General features: G+C 45.2%; 1 long non-coding RNA gene across 2 annotated transcripts; it reads left to right on the top strand.

The window, feature by feature from the left end:
• Positions 1-14,534: 14,534 nt before the first annotated feature.
• Positions 14,535-18,344, top strand: LOC120485952 (uncharacterized). 2 transcript variants are annotated; one of them, XR_016168239.1, is made up of 7 exons: positions 14,535-15,175; positions 15,680-15,728; positions 15,914-15,983; positions 16,111-16,173; positions 16,544-16,638; positions 16,753-16,862; positions 17,740-18,344. It is a non-coding gene; the product is annotated as an uncharacterized LOC120485952 (long non-coding RNA). The 2 variants fall into 2 exon arrangements; XR_016168238.1 differs by having other exon boundaries at positions 15,878-15,983.
• Positions 18,345-19,096: the final 752 nt, after the last annotated feature.

Here is a 19,096-nt window from a genome sequence, read left to right as displayed (position 1 = left end):
ACCTTTGCAGCAGCAAGATCTGTATCCAAATGAAGATCGAAAACTACTCGGTTACTATCGTAACCTCAGTTCTCTGAGTGAGGGAACGAGTATTGCGTGGCTATACACAGTGGGAAAACTTCTTTTCCTCGATTTACTGAAGCCTTTTGTAAAACGCATTTGCTGCTGCACAGCCAGCACATTGAGCGTCAGGCACGCTCATAGGTTGTGCTGCAGCAACTGCACATCTAATGGCGCGGGCAACTCTGACGTGCAACCAATGGGCTAGCCTTATGCCAGAACCCAACAAGGGGGCGTGACCCCCGAATTCGCCATTATAGCAGGTTTATAGGACTGAAGCGACAACTTTAACGTTTCTCTTGTGCAGCCGGGTACGCAATACTCCACGTGTATACGTGTATACAATATGTATACACATATAACCACATATATAATAGGCCAGACACCATAATTCCTGAAGATATATATATGTATGGATGAGTCAGTCATACTAATATTATATTAACAAATCCAGACCCCGTCGGGATTATTAGTATAACACCATAACTGGCCTAAGCAGGTATTATATATAATGTGTGTGATTATGCACAGTAAATTTGTATAAGAAACCAGACACCGTCAGGTCTTACTCATACCGAAAGTACCTTCGCTTGCAGGTAAAGCACATCCATGTGATAGAACTTCATAAATGTGGAAGGCAAGGACCAGCCGGCCGCATCACAAATATCTTGAATGGGAACCCCAGATGACCAAGCCCATGATGAGGCCATGCCTCTAGTCGAATGGACCTTAACACCAATGGGGCAAACCTGACCCACTGATGCATAAGCCAAAGAAATGGCATCCACTATCCATCTAGATAGTCTTTGCTTAGTGACTGTGTGGTGAGCAGGACGGCCGAGGGACGTGAGAGAAAGTCGCGAGGCCGGTGGTGCGATTGCTAATGAGCAGCACCTGTGAGGCACACCGGTCTCGCGACTTTCTCACGAAGGAGCGGAGCCATAAAGGGGGAGCGACGGAGTGGATGATCGAGAGAGGAACAGGCCTGCTTTTGTTTGTATTTTATTTGGTAAACCAGCAGTCGTCCGTGAGGGGCTGCTGGCCGGTATTTATGTTTTATTTTGGGTAGCCAGCAGTCGTCCGTGAGGGGCTGCTGGCAGGTAATTTGTTTGTTTATTTTGTTTAAATAAAGTTTTATTTTATTATTATGATCCGGTTCCTGCCTCCTTCTTCCCTGAACCTTGTTACACTGGTGCCGAAACCCGGGAAGAGGGAGGAACGCGCTGTCCGAGGGTCCTCGCCGCTGTGGGGAATCCGCGGTGCCATCGAGCATGGTGCGCGAGTCGCCGCCGCTCGCCGTGGGCCGGAGCCTGCTGCCGTCCGCCGCAGAAGGGGAGGAGCAGGGAGCGGGGGACTCGCGGCCATGGACGCTCGAGGCGGGGCGCTGGGATGAGTTGCCGGTGGGACGCCCGAGCTCGCTGCCGACCGCCTGGAAAATGGAGGGGCGGCTGCCGTTCGGGAGGGAGAGGAGGAGTCACCGCCGCTCGCCGTGGGCCGGAGCCTGCTGCCATCCGCCAGTGAAGGGGAGGAGAAGGGAGCGGGGGACTCCTGCCGTCTGCCCAAGGCACCCGAGGAGCCGTCGCCGTCCACCGGGGGCGGGGGAGCGTCGAGGCGTTCACCGAGGGCCATCCAGCGTCGCCGCCGGGCACCGCGGAGGAGATCGCCCAGCTGGTGAGGGACAAGATGGCAGCGCGTTGTGGGAGCCGGACCAATTTTTATTTATTTATTTATTTTTTCCTCTCTCCCCTCTCTCGTGTCCGTCGCTCCTCGTGCTTCCGTCTCCGTCTCCCTCGGCTCGTAGATCCATACCCCCTAGGTAAGCCAAGGTTAGGTTTTATTTGGTAAGCCAGCAGTCGTTCGTGAGGGGCTGCTGGCAGGAGTGTAACAAGGTTCAGGGAAGAAGGAGGCAGGAACCGGATCATAATAATAAAATAAAACTTTATTTAAACAAAATAAACAAACAAATTACCTGCCAGCAGCCCCTCACGGACGACTGCTGGCTACCCAAAATAAAACATAAATACCGGCCAGCAGCCCCTCACGGACGACTGCTGGCTTACCAAATAAAATACAAACAAAAGCAGGCCTGTTCCTCTCTCGATCATCCACTCCGTCGCTCCCCCTTTATGGCTCCGCTCCTTCGTGAGAAAGTCGCGAGACCGGTGTGCCTCACAGGTGCTGCTCATTAGCAATCGCACCACCGGCCTCGCGACTTTCTCTCACGTCCCTCGGCCGTCCTGCTCACCACAGACTGTATCACCCTTGGATCGGCCACTAAAGCAGACAAACAACTGTTACATCTGTCTAAAAGACGCAGAACTGTCCAGATAGATTCTCATTTCCCTCACAGGGCAGAGAAGATTAGTTTCCCCATCCTCTGCTGAAGGGGGAAGGGCTAACAACGAAATAACTTGAGCTCTAAACGGCTTAAGAACGACTTTGGAGTCATCTGTCCCAAACTCCAAACATGCAGGGCTCACAGATAGAGCCTGCAGATCACCCACTCACTTGACAGATGCCAATGCCAGCAGGACAGCAGTATTTAGCGAGAGCAGTTTCAAATCAACCGACTGGAGCGGTTCAAACGGTGGACCCTTGAGGGCCCTAAGGACTGTGGCGAGGTCCCACAGAGGCACTGAAGGGGGCCTAGAAGGGTTAATCCTCTTAAAACCCTTCAGAAACCTTACCACTAGAGCATTTCTGCCCAGAGACTGACCAGCCACCGGAGCATAATGTGCTACGATGGCTGCCACATAAACCTTGAGTGTGGATGGGGTGCGACCCGCATCCAGCAGGTCCTGCAGGAAGGAGAGTACCATCGATACCTCACATGACTGCGGGTCAACCCGATTTTTCGAGCACCAGCTGGAAAAAACCGACCATTTTAAAGCATACAGGCACCGTGTGGACAGGGCCCTTGCTTCAGAAAAAGTGTCCAAAACCCTTCCGGGCAGGTCCCCGGTTACCCATTCAGGGGCCACACATGAAGGGCCCAAAAATCGGGAAGGGGTGCCATATTCCGTTCCGTTCACCTGAGGGAGGAGATCCTTCCTCAATGGAACAGGCCAAGGAATCGTGCCTGACAACTGAACCAGCTCCGAAACCACGGTCTGGACTCCCAGAGTGGAGCCACCAGAAAGACTGGGCACCCGCTCTCTCTGACCTGTTCGATGACCTGTGGGATCATCGAGATGGGAGGAAAGTCATAAAGAGGGCAGCTGGGCCAGGGGTAAGCCAGTGCATCCCTGTCCTTCGAGAAGAACGCCCTGCAGTGAGTGTTGGCCCTCAAGGCAAAAAGGTCGATGTCGGCCTCGCTGAATGTCTCCCATACCTTTGCCAGGTGACTCAACCGTCCCCCAGAACACACACACACACACACACACAAGCCCTTCCCTTCCCCCACACATGAGGGAGACTTCAGCACATCGGAATGTGCCAAATGTCTCTGAACGAAGAGAAATACATTTCTTTTGTTTTAAAGACATATAACAAAGGTATTCACTGGTTTTCTGTATGTGTGTTCTCCCCCATGTCACAGTGAAATAACTTTGTTTGGTCACAGCGTAAATAGAAATTAGAAATAGCTTCTTTATGCATTTTAAACATATGCATTTTATGCATTTTAAACACAAGTGTATATTCCTTTAATGTAACATAATGTTCCTTGATATCTCCAGAATGCTTATTGAATGAAACACTCTAATATGCATAGAGATGTAAAGTAAAGTGTATTTTTAATATGTTTTACTGCCAATGAAGATCAAACTGTTTTACTATTAGCCTCCTTAAACACACCCCCTTCCATGAGGAGCGCGCGCTCTGGAACAAGGGACAATAAACCGAGAGTTCCCGCGTGCAATGTCCATTTCCCCGATTGGCTCCAGCCAACAGGAAGGGGATGGATTTCTCCAAGGTGATAAAGGAAGGAGTGTGGCTCCGCCCGCCGCTCTTCCTGGAAACCCAACGTGCCAGGAGCATGTAACCCTCACGGGAATCTGATCCGACCATGGATCTTTTCTTTTGTTCGTCCAAAGTTCGTCTCTTCTTTAAGTTTACTATCAAATTCGCCTCCCAGGAAAGGAAGTGGACTTTGCCGAACTATTTCCTCGGGTAACGTCACCTCAAAGACACCTCAACGTCACCTCAAAGTCCAACCACTGTTCAAAGACTCGCGCTGCATCATGTGACTCCCCACGGAACAAAGGAGCCACGCTGTGGTGAGCAGGACTGCCGAGGGACGGTGTGCTTCACAGGTGCTGCTCATTAGCAATCGCACCACCGGCCTCGCGACTTTATCTCACGGCCCTCGGCTGTCCTGCTCACCACACACGCGCACGCAACTAACCATGCACGCGCCGGGACGGGCCGTGCAAAAACGCAGCGGGCACGCAGGACAGCATCTCCAGTCATCACTCTCTCTCTCTCTCTCACCCTCTCTCCAACTCATTTACACGGTGTACCCATTGTCTAAACGCCCCGCGTCGTCTTAGTTTGTGTTTTAATGTTTGTAAATACATGTATCATTGTAACGTAGCAAATGCTTAAGTAGTGTTTTGCCATATTAAAGGTGCAATACCTAAGATTTTTGCATTAAAATATCCCAAAATCACAAGGCCAGTGTTATATATTTAGTAAAGATGATAACTCACAATATTCCAAATGTTTCAAACAATGTTTAAATCGCGAGAAAATTGAGATTTTAACCAAGGAAACGGCACGTGTCAGCAGGGGTGAGCTGGGAGTCGCGAGTCAATCGTGTCATATCCGCTTACCTCGGTTTCCGCTCTTACTACGTGTAGTCCTGGACAAATGCGGTAGTTGTAGTTGTGCGTTAGCGTCTATCAAACGACAGCTTGTTTCGCGCATTTGTTATGGAATGGAGCACATATATTCTTTTCATTTATTCTCGGAATGTGAACTGTTGGCTGTAAAGGGGGTCGCACACCGGACGAGAAGCGCCGCGTCACGTTTAGGACAACTCCAGCAACGTTATCGAACACCGGACGCGCACTTTCTCATCAGTGTATGGCCAGCAATATTGTTATGTTTATGTCACGGGTGTGGAGGGAGTGCAGGAGGATGAGGAAGACAGATGAGCCAGATACTTCAATGCAAACATTTTACTTCAATCTCAAACATCCAATGGAACGGAACAGAAAGGAATAAACTCAAAACACGAACATAGGTTCAGGTACATCCAGCAACATAAGTACAACGATCGACAAGGACTGAAGGAAACTGAGGGAACTAAATACACAGGGGAATCAAACATAATGATGTGCACAACAGGTGAAAATGATGAACAGACGAGGAACAGGTGGCTGATGAGGGAGTGAGTTCGGGTGTGGAGACAAGAGGATCCTGGGAAGTGTAGTGCTGGAGACGCAGACAGGATGGTGCAGACGAAGGACTGTGACAGAACTCCCCCCTCCCGGGAGGCGTGACCTCACGCCGCAGAACAGAGGAAGGAGGGGGGACGAACTGGGGGCTGAGAGGGGCATGGCCAGGGCAGAGCAGGCTGAGGACGTGGCCAGGGCGGAGCAGGCTGAGGGCGTGGCCAGGGCGGAGCAGGAGGCTGAGGGCGTGGCCAGGGCGGAGCAGGCTGAGGGCGTGGCCAGGGCGGAGCAGGCTGAGGGCGTGGCCAGGGCGGAGCAGGCTGAGGGCGTGGCCAGGGCGGAGCAGGCTGAGGGCGTGGCCAGGGCGGGGCAGGCTGAGGGCGTGGCCAGGGCGTAGCAGGCTGAGGGCGTGGCCAGGGCGGAGCAGGCTGAGGGCGTGGCCAGGGCGGAGCAGGCTGGACGGTCTCCGGCACAGGCTGGACGGTCTCTGGCGCAGGCTGGACGGTCTCTGGCGCTGGCTGGACGGTCTCTGGGGCTGGGCTGGTCGGGCCCAGCGAAGAAGAGAGCTCGGGCTCGAAGAGGCTGGACGGAACCAGCAGTGAAGAGCGTTCAGTCTCTGGAGGGCTGGACGGAACCAGCAGTGAAGAGCATACAGTCTCTGGAGGGCTGGACGGAACCAGCAGTGAAGAGCATTCAGTCTCTGGAGGGCTGGACGGAACCAGCAGTGAAGAGCATACAGTCTCTGGAGGGCTGGACGGAACCAGCAGTGAAGAGCGTTCAGTCTCTGGAGGGCTGGACGGAACCAGCAGTGAAGAGCATTCAGTCTCTGGAGAGCTGGACGGAACCAGCGGTGAAGAGCATACAGTCTCTGGAGAGCTGGACGGAACCAGCGGTGAAGAGCATTCAGTCTCTGGAGAGCTGGACGGAACCAGCGGTGAAGAGCATTCAGTCTCTGGAGAGCTGGACGGAACCAGCGGGGAAGAGCATTCAGTCTCTGGAGAGCTGGACGGAACCAGCGGGGAAGAGCATTCAGTCTCTGGAGAGCTGGACGGAACCAGCGGTGAAGAGCATTCAGTCTCTGGAGAGCTGGACGGAACCAGCGGTGAAGAGCATTCAGTCTCTGGAGAGCTGGACGGAACCAGCGGGGAAGAGCATTTAGTCTCTGGAGAGCTGGACGGAACCAGCAGTGAAGAGCATACAGTCTCTGGAGAGCTGGACGGAACCAGCGGTGAAGAGCATTCAGTCTCTGAAGAGCTGGACGGAACCAGCAGTGAAGAGCATACAGTCTCTGGAGAGCTGGACGGAACCAGCGGTGAAGAGCATTCAGTCTCTGAAGAGCTGGACGGAACCAGCAGTGAAGAGGGCTCAGACGGGAGGACGATGATGGCTGGTGAGGTGATGATGGGTGTGTGTGGTTCTGACTGTTGGGCGATGAGGGCTGATGCGGTGATGATGGGGTGTGTGTGTGGTTGAGGGGTGTTGTCATCTTCAGCCTCACCAACGGTGAAGGCTGACCCACTCAACCACAACACATGGTCCAGGTATCCGGTGAAGGTCCCTGGAAACGCTGCTGCTGGGGCTTGCTGGTACAGATGATCGTCCAAACCCAGCCAAAAGACTGACTTTAGGACGTCATCTGACCAACTTACCCCAGCAGAGAGCTCCAGGAACCTGACGACATACTCCTCGGAAGAGCGTCCGTCCTGAAACAGGTTGAAGGTGGTGAGAGCCGGGGTTAGGAGAAGTCCCATGCTGTTACTGGTGTGGTCGATCGTTCTGTCACGGGTGTGGAGGGAGTGCAGGAGGATGAGGAAGACAGATGAGCCAGATACTTCAATGCAAACATTTTACTTCAATCTCAAACATCCAATGGAACGGAACAGAAAGGAATAAACTCAAAACACGAACATAGGTTCAGGTACATCCAGCAACATAAGTACAACGATCGACAAGGACTGAAGGAAACTGAGGGAACTAAATACACAGGGGAATCAAACATAATGATGTGCACAACAGGTGAAAATGATGAACAGACGAGGAACAGGTGGCTGATGAGGGAGTGAGTTCGGGTGTGGAGACAAGAGGATCCTGGGAAGTGTAGTGCTGGAGACGCAGACAGGATGGTGCAGACGAAGGACTGTGACAGTTTAATGACAGAAAATGAAGATAATGTCTGTTCTATTTTATTGTACTGTACAATTAAATACAATCGTTGCTGAGTCTGCATTCTGAAAACTTTATCTCAGATCATCCGTTCACAGAATGAATTGAGAATCTCACGTGAAAAATCTAATAATAATCAGTAATTGTCATTCAAGCAGCTGATTTCTGTAAATGACTGCAAAACTAAATGCATAGATATTGCAGCATAGGGCAAAGTCAGGATCCATTAGCAACGGTTTGAGGCAAAAATAATTACAATTTTATATAAAACTATGTAAATGGCGCTCTGTGGCGCAGCAGGGTTTTGAACACGGTCCTGAAACGTTGCTGGGCGCCGCGGACAGACGCCGAATGGCGCCGCCGGTATGTGTACACTTATAGATAATAATGTGTTAGAATAATTATGTGGTGCAACGCGGCGCTGCAGCTTCTCGTCCGGTGTGCGACCCCCTTAACGTTAATTTTGTGAAACTGTAGCTGTGGTTGAATACTTACACGACATGAAAAGATGTGTCAAATGTACATTGCAGACATCCCAAGTCTCCCGGATCTCCCGCATATTGATAGCGTTTCCCTGATGCCCGCAAATTAGTTCAAATCTCCCGGGATATAATGTTAGAGCGAGACATACTGCGCGCATAACATACAGCGCGCTGCGCCTGCACTGTACAGAGGGAGAGACTTTGCGTTTGTGCCTCGCGAACGCGAAAGTTAGCCTTCCCTCCCACCCCCACAATCTTGTTATCGAAATATACCTCCCGGAAATGAATTCTTGCAGGTTGGGATAACTGACATTAAATTGATTTTTAATTTTTATAAAGTTACCAAGGAGGGCCAACCACGTCAACTTCTTGCGAGAGACCTGCCCCTTCAAACCCTCTCCACCATAGCTTCGTCCAGTGACTCGTACAGTAACTTCTGTGATAACTAATTTACTTTTAAACCTGACTTTTCTTGCACGGTTATTTCAGTTTAATGAAATACAAGCATGTCATTAAACGCAACGTTTATAGAAATCGAACTTTACCTCATCCATGACAACTAATTTTCGATTCCCGTCTGACTGATTTATCCACGGTGGAGTTGAAAACAACAGTTCCCATCATTCCGCGTTCCTCCACGGCGTCATCAAGCAAAGCCGTTGTTGTTGTTTTGAATGTAGCGCCCTCTAGCGGCATCTAAATCTTAGGTATTGCACCTTTAAATGTCTTATACTCATTCCTGACTGGATCATTGCTCATAATACTAGTCAATGAAATGTTGATAAAAAAGCTACAAGCTTTACAGAACTAAACATGCCTAAAAGGGTAATTGTTTATAGAGAAGGAAAACTAATTTTTGTGGCCACAGAATTTGTTTTCACAACTCTATAAATTAATTGAGCTAATTAATTTTACTTGTCTTGTAAAACGTGGTCCGTGTAATTGATTACAATTAATTTGTGGTTAATTGCAGGGAAACACATGTATGCATACAGGTAAAATTGATAAAGCCTCCCTAAATGGGAGATTTATTAACATGTAAGACTGGTCTGATCCAAATCTGTATGAATAATTATTAATTATCAATTATTAATTATGATATGCAAATTCCCCCTTGATCAGACCCAAACAGAGTCTCTACTGGAGTGTTGCCCTGTGACAGCATATCCGTGCCGAGATTTTGTACACCCGGTCTGTGCAATGCTTTCAGAGAGCCCAGATTGGCCTGCGCCCAGAGGAGGAGGTCTCTTGCCATAGCATACAGGTTGCTCGACCTGGTGCCCCCTGGCGGTTTAGTTAGAAACCACCGACATGTTGTCCGTATGGACTATGACCTGAGGTTTGACAGAAAAGCTTTTAGGGCCAAACCAATCGCTTCCATTTCCAGACAGTTGATGTGTAAGCTCTGCTCTGTGCTCAACCAGAGGCCGGATACAGGCTTGCCCTCGTGCAGCGCTCCCCAACCCAGGTTAGAAGCATCTGTAAACACCACTTTCCTTCTGGAGACCACTCCCATGGTCACCCCATTGTGGTGCCAGTTCTGAACCCACCATGGAATCAGTGTCCTCAAACACTCGTGATTCACCATAATGCGCAGGCTGTCTTACTATCATGCATGGGTGGGCACACGTCGCTTTAGCCAGTGCTGCAGCAAATGCATGCGCAGTAATCCCAAACGGAGTACTGATGATGCAGCCGCCATCAGACCAAGCAGATTCTGAAACTTCTTCAGAGGCGCACACTTGTGCGTCCTGGATGAAGTTAACAGAGTCTGTACAGAGCGCGTGCTCTGTAAAGTGAGCCATGCTTTAATCGTTGCCGAGTCTAAAACTGTGCTCAGAAAGACAACAGTCTGGCTGGGGATGAGTTCACTTTTGGCAACATTGATTGTGAGACCCAAATAATTTAGACGGCAGACAATCATATCTCTGTGACGTATCAATTCATCTCTCGATTACGCTAGCACTAGCCAGTCTGCGAGATAGTTCAGCAGGTGCACTCCCTGATTTTTCAGTGGGGAGAGCACTGCATCCATGCATTCTGTGAATGTGCGGGGTGCCAGGGACAGACCGAACGGCAGGACTATATATTGATATGCTCTCCCCTCGAAGGCGAATCTCAAGGATGGCCTGTGACGAGGGTCGATCTGAATATGAAAGTATGCATCTTTCAGATCCATTGTAACAAACCAATCACTCAGGCGAACTTGCGCAAGGATTTGTTTGAGTGTAAACATTCGGAATGGCCGCCTCATGAGAGCCTTGTTCAGATGTCTCAGATCTAAAATGGCTCATAGCTTGCCGTCTTTTTTTGGAACTAGAAAATAGTGGCTGTAAAACCCTGAATACATTAGCGGGATGAACTAATTCTATCGCTCCTTTTGATAATAAAATCTGAACTTCGGTACGAAGCACGTGATCCACACTGCTTCTCACCAATGTCTCCATAACCACTTGAAATTTCGGCGGCCTGCAAGCGAATTGGAGTGAGTAGCCTCACTTTATAGTGTTTATTATCCAACTCGACACACTGGGGATGACTTGCCAGGCCATCACCCGGGAAAAAATGCCGCTGGTTTGTGAAAAGGGGCCAGTTGGCACCCCGACAGGAACCATCCATCCAATTGACTGTGAGGAGGCTCTTTGGGTGTGGTCCACTCCAGCTCGAGGTCCGCGACAGCCTTGGTTAGAATCCGAAGCATTTTGGCATCGGAGTTCATTCTAGTCACAGAATCACTGGCCACAGACTGCGAGGCGGTGACGGGGTCGAGAGAGCCCGGCCACTCTTCCTCAGAGGCAGTGATGGACAGGCTGTCGTCGTGTGATCCGCCAAAGGAGACAAGGCCCGCCACATGGGAGTGAGGGCACTGGTCTCCAGCAAGCAAGAGCGATGATGACGATTGGGCCAGAGAAAATGAAGCATGCGGGGACCCGGCGTGCGTTCACTAGTAGACAGGCCCTCATGTTGCCATTGGCTGCGACGCTTCTTCTTCCTGGGGGCAGCGAGCGTTGTTGAAATGGCGTCCGCACATGGCGTAGGAACAAGGCATCTGTGAAATATAGTTAGCTTTTCAAAGGATATAGAGGGATTTGCCGGATACAGGTGAGACGGCATCAGAGACCACGGAAAAATCGTCAAAGTCTGAGAGAGAAGCAGCTCAGCTGAAAGCCTTGATTCGACGGCGACATCAGTAAAAAGCTCAGGGACGTGAAAACTGTCGCTGAAGGAGTAAAATCTGCTATTATGACGAATTCGTATAGGCTGGGTCGCGGCCCCTTGGCGGGTTCTGATGTAAGGCTAGCCCATTGGTTGCACGCCAGAGTGGCCCGTGCCATTGGATGTGCAGTTGCTGCAGCACAACCTATGAGCACGTCTGAAACTTAACGCAATGCGAAGAGACCGTTCGAAAGGGAACATTATTACAGCTCCAAAAGTGTTTATCAGCAGCAATTACCAGGCCACTTTAATATAAAGTGAAGTCCACATGTAACCTTCATGAGTTTGCTAACACATAACATAATTAAAATTCTAAATGGAACATCTATGTGCTAGGATTTAAGACTTCTAGGTCTATCTATAATAAAAATGAGCAATAAAACACACAGCACTTGAAACACTTCCGATTATTAGTGTTGCTATTAGATTACATGAAGTGTGTGAAGTACATGTATACATGATCTTGTAGATATTTTTTCCATGTTATGGTGTCATTACTCATAGACATTTTGAATTATCCCCCTTAATGGCTTTCATGTTATCATAGCAGAGTTATGGTGCTGTTCATTAAGATAATTGCTCTTGTCAAATTTATGGATTCTAGCCTGCTTATGTTGTTTCTCTCACTTCTATTTCACAAAAGCGAAGCAATTTGCAAACCATAGTTAACAGGATTGATTAAGGTTAGAAACCTCTAGATGAAGGTAAATAACTTCATGACATCAAAGTCATGCATGTTGTGCAAGGGCAGCAGAGTTTGAATCTTAGGCTTTTATCATCTACACTTTTCAAGCAAATGATGATTGGGGTTTCATACAGGTATGCCCTTTGTTTGGTGCACAAATGAGCTGCAATAAGAAGAACAAATCATACATTATATTAGAAATTAATGTTTTACACTCACTCACACACACACACACACACACACACACACACACACACACACACACACACACACACACATACATTCACTTACCTAAACGATTATTAGGAACACCTGTTCAGTTTCTCATTAATGCAATTATCTAATCAACCATTGCAGTTGCTTCAATGCATTTAGGGGTGTGTTCCTGGTCAAGACAATCTCCTGAACTCCAAACTGAATGTCAGAATGAGAAAGAAAGGTGATTTAAGCAATTTTGAGCATGGCATGGTTGTTGGTTCCAGATGGGCCGGTCTGAGTATTTCACAATCTGCTCAGTTACTGGGATTTTCACGCACAACCATTTCTAGGGTTTACAAAGAAAAGGGAAATGGTGTGAAAAGGGAAAAAACATCCAGCATGCGGCAGTCCTGTGGGCGAAAAAGCCTTGTTGATGCTAGAGGTCAGAGGAGAATGGGCCAACTGATTCAAGCTGATAGAAGAGCAAATTTGACTGAAATAACCACTCGTTACAATCGAGGTATGCAGCAAAGAATTTGTGAAGCCACTACAAGCACAACCTTCAGGTAGATGGGCTACAACAGCAGAAGACCCCACCGGTTACCACTCATTTCCACTAAAAATAGGAAAAAGATACAAGAGCTCACCAAAATTGGACAGTTGAAGACTGGAAAAATGTTGTCTGGTCTGATGAGTCTCGATTTACATTTCCATTACATTTAGTCATTCAGCAGACGCTTTTATCCAAAGCGACTTACATCTGAGGACTAAATCAAACAAGTCATCTTGAAGAGGCAATAACAACACAAGAAGTGCTAAAATACAAAGTTAAAACATTGCTCAGAGTAGCATAAACCGGGCAAGTAAGGATTTAAATATCATTTATTTATTTTTATGTTAATTGCTCACGGAAGAGATGAGTTTTCAGTTGTCTTTTGAATGCTGTCATTCTGCATTCTGGATGATGATGGGCAGATCATTCCACCAGCAATGAACCGTTAATTAAAATGTTCTGGAGAGTGATTTTGTGTCTTTTTGTGATGGTACAACGAGTCGTCGCTTATTGATCAATCGTAGGGTTCTGGAAGGGATGTAGACTCTTAAGAGTGAGTGAAAGTAGGAGGTAGCTGAGCCAGTGGTTGATCTGTAAGCAAGTGTCAACACCTTGAACTTAAAGTCCCCGTGAAATCAAAATTGAACCTATTTACTTTGTTAGGGCATATTACTAGTCTTGTGGTGAACAATTAATCCGTGCAAGTGAATATATTGTAGTGAAGATAATAGGTAGACACTTAGTCTATGTGCTAGTTCTGGATTTATCACCAAGTTCACTCAGGTGTGTCGGCCAGAACACCTCTTAAGGCCAAATGTTCCAGAGTATGAAATAAATAGTGGAGAAATAATTCTGATTCTGTTTCTTTATTCCTCTTTCTTGCAATTCTGTGAGTATTGGTGTGTGTGTGTGTGTGGTTTCTATAAAGAGAGAAACAAATTACAAATGAATAAATCAAACATAGCTATGCATGCACTCATTCCTCTCTATGCACTAATATACATTACTAAACAAAAGCAAACAATAATCAGCATATAACTATACAGTATATCTCTTAAACTCTGATAATGTAAGATTAATGTAAAAATTCAAACACTTATAAAGGATCCTCAGATTTTCTATTATAAGTTAAATTAATTCCCACTAACATCACTTACTTCTTATAATACTCAACCACAAAGTGCTGATCAATCCTAACAACAAATATAAAGTATAAACACATCTAAACACGATATATCTTTAACCTGACGTACTAAATCAGATGAGTCGAAGCTCGTAGCCTACGTGAAATGTACAAACGCGAATATAATTAGCACCTCAGTCTCAAATCGACTCCTCCTAACTCTTATCTACATCAAATAACAGAAATAACTACTTTAACTAATAATATAATACCACAGTTTTACTTACTTTTTTCATTTACGCACACTCTGAGGGAAAGTGCAGCTCACACAACCGACTGACCAACCGACTATCTCTATCCTACTGCATACTAAGTATGTGATGTCAGATAGTATACAAACCAACGCGCGCCTCAACCACCGTTACAAGCGCTGAATCAACGGAAGTCAACGTGAAACCTAAACCCTAATATGGTCAACTACACTAAATAATAGCAACACTAAAATAACTTTGGGGCCTTTTCTACATATATATTAAAAAAATGTTTTACCTTAGTAATCTTTAATCAAAATCTGAAAAGTTACTTCCGGTCTGGAACAGTTTCATTTTTCTGATGACGTAGGTTTCACAGTTTGGGTGGGGAAACGCTTAACCACTCCCCTCAAACCGTTAGTTTGCTATGAGCGAGAGATGGAGAGGAGGAGCGCTAGAGTACCCAGCGGGCACCTTGACGTCAATTTGACATCAACAAATAGTCAAGATTTTGACCACCATGTATAACATGCATGAATATGAATATTTTCATTATATTTTGTAATTATTACCTTGTGGTTGTAAAGAGGCCAAACAAAGGTATCAATCCGACATGTTTTTTCTTGTCCCTACATCTCAGGTCAATATCATTGACATTAAATCGATGTTGATTTGATGTCAGGAATTAAAACGTCAATTTGATGTGAAATGTATATCAAAACGATGTCTGAAAAAGTATATTTATTACTCACTGTAAATCAATGCGACTAATTTTCAACATCTAAAAGACCGATCTTGAAAGTTGTAGGTCTATGTATTTTGCATTTTTATTTTATTTAAATCCTAGCTAGTTTAATTCAGTTCTTGATTAAAATGACAGCAGACACTATAATTGCATATACTATAAAAGGTCAATTTAATCTGACATTGAAGCTGATTTTTAAAATGATCATCATCGACTACAAATTGACTACAAAAAGACGTCACATCCTGGTCATATCGCGCGGAAAAGTAGAAGATTTGCATAACCGCCCTCACTCACACGTCTGCTCACTGCCAGAGAGATCGTCGATTTCAATTTTAAAAAATACTCCTCTTTCAACTCTTGGTAAGTAACCAGCTAGCATATGCTATTGTTGTTATTATGTTAATACACCATCTTATACATAGGCTACTTAATCTGATTGGGTGTAATTGTCAGAAATATGTCGAATAATTCCACAGCCTTGCCCTTTACCTGAGCGAGTTAGCTTGCTAATTTAACCGGAGATTAGCTTAACTGTAACGTTGACATTCTGGTATGATGGAAGAAGTGTCTTCCTGTCTGCCATCGTATGATTTTAAAAGTGTGTGTGTGTGTGTGTGTGTGTGTGTGTGTGTGTGTGTGCGCGCGCGTGTGTGTGTGTGTGTGTGTGGAAAAATGTCGATTTTACTGGTTTTCTGGGGCCAAACCGACCGGCGACGATATTTACTGTCGATTCGAATTTGTTGGTTTAAAAGTGGACATTTCAAGCTTTAGCCCGTTACAAGGCTAACGTTAGAGATGACAAATTAACAATGATAGTAAAATGATATCCTAAGCATGTGAAATGTTTTAATTTTTTTTTTCCAGCGTAACTTAACGTTACCAGCCCCAGATCTGTCACTGATTTGAATAAGAGGTAAGTTGCAATGGTAGTATCCATATAACGTTACTGTCCTAAAAATATTCCTTTCCCAATGTAAGAGAAAAGTAAGTGTGTTCTTCTAAACAAAAAATAGCTGCTGCATTGAATTTTTTTTTTTTAATGCAAATTTTTTGTTTGTATAGAATATGATGTCTTGCTCTCTTTGGTCTGACATTCAGAGTTCCAAAAACGACTCCGCTTCAACAGCTTAACAGACAGCTAACCAGCGAGGAAAAACGAAAACTCATGGTAGGTTACTATGAAAAAGTAAAACAAACATTTGCTAACAGATGCAATTATTAGACATACAATATCTTATTCACATATTCTTGTTCCTCATATACATTTCTGCATATTTGCTAAATTATTCCTTCAGACAGCTCCGATGTCAAATTGGTGCAGCTACCCTGTGGGAAAATATCAACATTGTGATGAAAAGGTCAGTCTCTGAAGTTGTGCGGTTAATATCTTAAAATGTATTTAATACTCTTAAATGAATACGCCCAGATCTGCGGATTGAAGATGAAGAACACGCTGAATCTGATTATAACAAGACCGAAGCGAACACGAATTTGTGTGGTTTACACTTAATCACATATATTTAGGGGAACGAGGCAGAAGTTTAGGGGAATTTGATCATACTATTTCAGATAGCCTGTTGGGCAGGACAGTTATGTATTTTGGTAGCCCTACTGAAAACACAATATAGCCCGGGACGTCTGGCTAGCGATTTTGTGAGCCCTGACATTATTTCACATTTCTTCCTGTACAGCATGTATAACTTTGTTTATTCACATTTTTATTTACAGAGTGCTCACAAATAGCCTCATGTCTATACTGAACATGGATGGGACTGGTGACAAGCTGCCTTTCAGAAGAATTGAACTTTATAAGGTCGCAATAGGTAATTATATTTTCTATTTGTGCACCTACATCACCTATAGCTCTATTCTCTACATGATTTTTATTTTGATCAGTATGTGCAAGATAAATGGCAATTGCTGTTACATTTTTTCAGGTGCCATCTAGAAGTAACAACCCGGCATCACAGAAGCTTCCATTGGTAGCCTTACGGCCAACCATTTGCTCGCTGCACCGGACAGAAGAGGGGGCACTGGGCGCCGGAAGGTAGGAGCTGCTGCAAACAATGTAGATTAGGCCCAATTCAATTTCTCTTTTTTTACCCTTCCCCTTCATTTTACCCCTACACCTGGTCCTTCGAAACATGTTGGAAAGATATAGGGGGAAAAATATTCTCCATGGAAAAAAAAAGATATCAATCGCATACATAGGGAAGAGCCTGGACGAATGTGATGTTTTGAAATCACTGCTGTCTGGCTTTGAATGAATGTTCACATTCTACAATTCCGCACAAAATGTGGACTGATGACTAGCAGTGAAATGAGATCCTGACATATGACACTGTTAACACAAATTAACCAAAAATTGACTCGATCCATTATCATATATTAGTACTAGGGCTGTCAAATGATTAATCACGATTAATCACATCCAAAATAAAAGTTTGTTTACATAATACATGTGGGTGCACTGTGTATAATTATTTTGTGTATATATATATATACACACACATGCATGTATATTTAATAAAAAAATGTTATTTATAAATAATTTAAATTATATATAAATCTATGTACAGCATAAACATGAAAATATTTCTTAAATATATACAAGCATGTGTGTGTGTGTGTGTGTGTATATATATATATATATATATATATATACAGTGCAATCACATATTATGTAAACAAAAAACAAAAGCTTTTATTTTGGATGCGATTGATTAATCATTTGAAAGCCCTAATTAGTAGTGCACATCTGACAACTGCATGTGATTAGGCTATAATGTGGATTATCTTTTAGTTTTCTATATACTGTAGAGTAGCCTACTACTGATGGGTACTAAGCATTTGTTATGTTAATGAACAGGCCCCATTTTAATGTTTGCTTTCTTGTTTTCTTGTTCTCTTGTTCCCTTTTACAGGCATTTGAGAGCCCTTGAGTGACCCATAGCCCCCCCCCCCCACTGCATTACACTGCTCAAAAAAATAAAATAAACATATCAGATCTCAAAGTATGTGTATGTTGTCAGTCATTGTACATTTAGGTTGGAATTGAGTGATGCTTAGCATTGAAATGATATCAAAATATGTCAATAATTTTATGTAATTTTGACATCAATGTTTGATGTCACATTTATGTTGAATTGATATCAAAGCTTGATATTGTATGATATCAAAATAGCATTAAAATGACGTCAACATGATGACATCTTGACGTCAAATAAATGTTGAATTGGCATCAAATGCATACAAAGCATGATCAAAATAACATCAAAATGACATCGGCAGAGGTCAAAATCTTGACATCAAATTGACGTTGTCACTTTGACGTCAAATTGACTTTCATTTTTGACCTATTTTGTGACGTAATTTTGACATCAATGTTTGATGTCATTTTGATGTTAAATTGACATCAAATGCCCACTGGGTAAAACCCTGCCCTCTGTTCAATATTCTGTTTCACTTGGAAATACGTCACAGCACTGGAGAAAAATCGTTTGCAACTTCCGGTTCACGGGGACTTTAATGCGAGTTGAGACATTCAGATGGTAGAGTCAGGATTTGGAGTAAACAGAATGAGAACATGGATCCATCATGCTTTGTTACCACTGTGAAGGTTGCTGCTGGTGGTGTAATGGTCTGGGGGATGTTTTCTTGGAACACTTTAGGCCCCTTAGTGCCAGTTGGGTATCGTTTAAATGCCACAACCTACCTGAGCATTGTTTCTGACCATGTTCATCCCTTTATGGCCACCATGTACAGTACCTCTGGTGGCTACTTCCAGCAGGATAATGCACCATGTCACAAAGCTTGAATCATTTCAAATGGTGTCTTGAACATGACAATGAGTTCACTGTACTAAAATGGCCCCACAGTCACCAGATCTCAACCCAGTAGAGCATCTTTGGGATGTGGTGGAACAGGAGCTTCATGCCATGGATGTGCATCCCACACATAAACTGCAAGATGCCATCCTATCAATATGGGCCAACATTTCTAAAGAATGCTTTCTGAATTAAGGCAGCTTTGAAGGCGAAAGGGGGTCAAACAGTGGTATTAAAGGGTTATAAAGCCAGGTAGTAGCGGAGGGTGAGGACAGCCCATCGGATGGCCAAAAACTCCTTTTCAATGGTGCTGTACATCGTCTCTCTCTCAGAAAGCTTCCGACTGATGTACAGCACCGGCCGTATCCCCCCCCCCACCTCCTGGACCGCGCCCAAACCCCTGTCCGAGGCGTCTGTCTGTAGGATGAAAGGGAGAAAAAAGTCAGTCCACTGA

The sequence above is a fragment of the Pimephales promelas genome, chromosome 4 (genome assembly GCF_988280905.1).
Source record: "Pimephales promelas chromosome 4, fPimPro1.hap1.1, whole genome shotgun sequence".
Lineage (NCBI taxonomy): Eukaryota > Metazoa > Chordata > Actinopteri > Cypriniformes > Leuciscidae > Pimephales > Pimephales promelas.
This window is presented reverse-complemented; position numbering and strand designations above follow the sequence as displayed.